Source organism: Sinocyclocheilus grahami, unplaced genomic scaffold (assembly GCF_001515645.1).
Source record: "Sinocyclocheilus grahami isolate Dianchi unplaced genomic scaffold, SAMN03320097.WGS_v1.1 scaffold1792.1, whole genome shotgun sequence".
Taxonomy (NCBI): domain Eukaryota; kingdom Metazoa; phylum Chordata; class Actinopteri; order Cypriniformes; family Cyprinidae; genus Sinocyclocheilus; species Sinocyclocheilus grahami.
The window spans coordinates 13,349-13,855 of NW_015506971.1; positions in this window are offsets into that span (position 1 = coordinate 13,349).

Genomic DNA, 507 nt, shown 5'->3' on the forward strand with positions numbered 1-507 from the left:
TAAAAAGTGAGGGGCGTGGTGGGGCTTTGGCGATCGGCGCTACCGATGTTCGTCAAGCTACTCCACAGCCAATCACGGGCTCCCGCCTTGATCGGGCCCTGGGGCTTCAGCCCCACCTAGCCCTATGGTTAATGCAGTCCTGTGTGTGTGTGTGTATATATATAAATATATATATATATACAGTGGGTACGGAAAGTATTCAGACCCCCTTAAATTTTTCACTCTTTGTTATATTGCAGCCATTTGCTAAAATCATTTAAGTTATTTTTTTTTTCCTCATTAATGTACACACAGCACCCCATATTGACAGAAAAACACAGAATTGTTGACATTTTTGCAGATTTATTAAAAAAGAAAAACTGAAATAATCTTTAGTATTTTTTCATCAACACCCACTCGAGTTCCATATGCAACTTACCATGCTCTCACACAAAGGGTCATAAAACTCCCCAGTATTTCCAACCTCCCGCTTGGAATTTCAGCCTTTCTCATTGGACAAGCCCATCC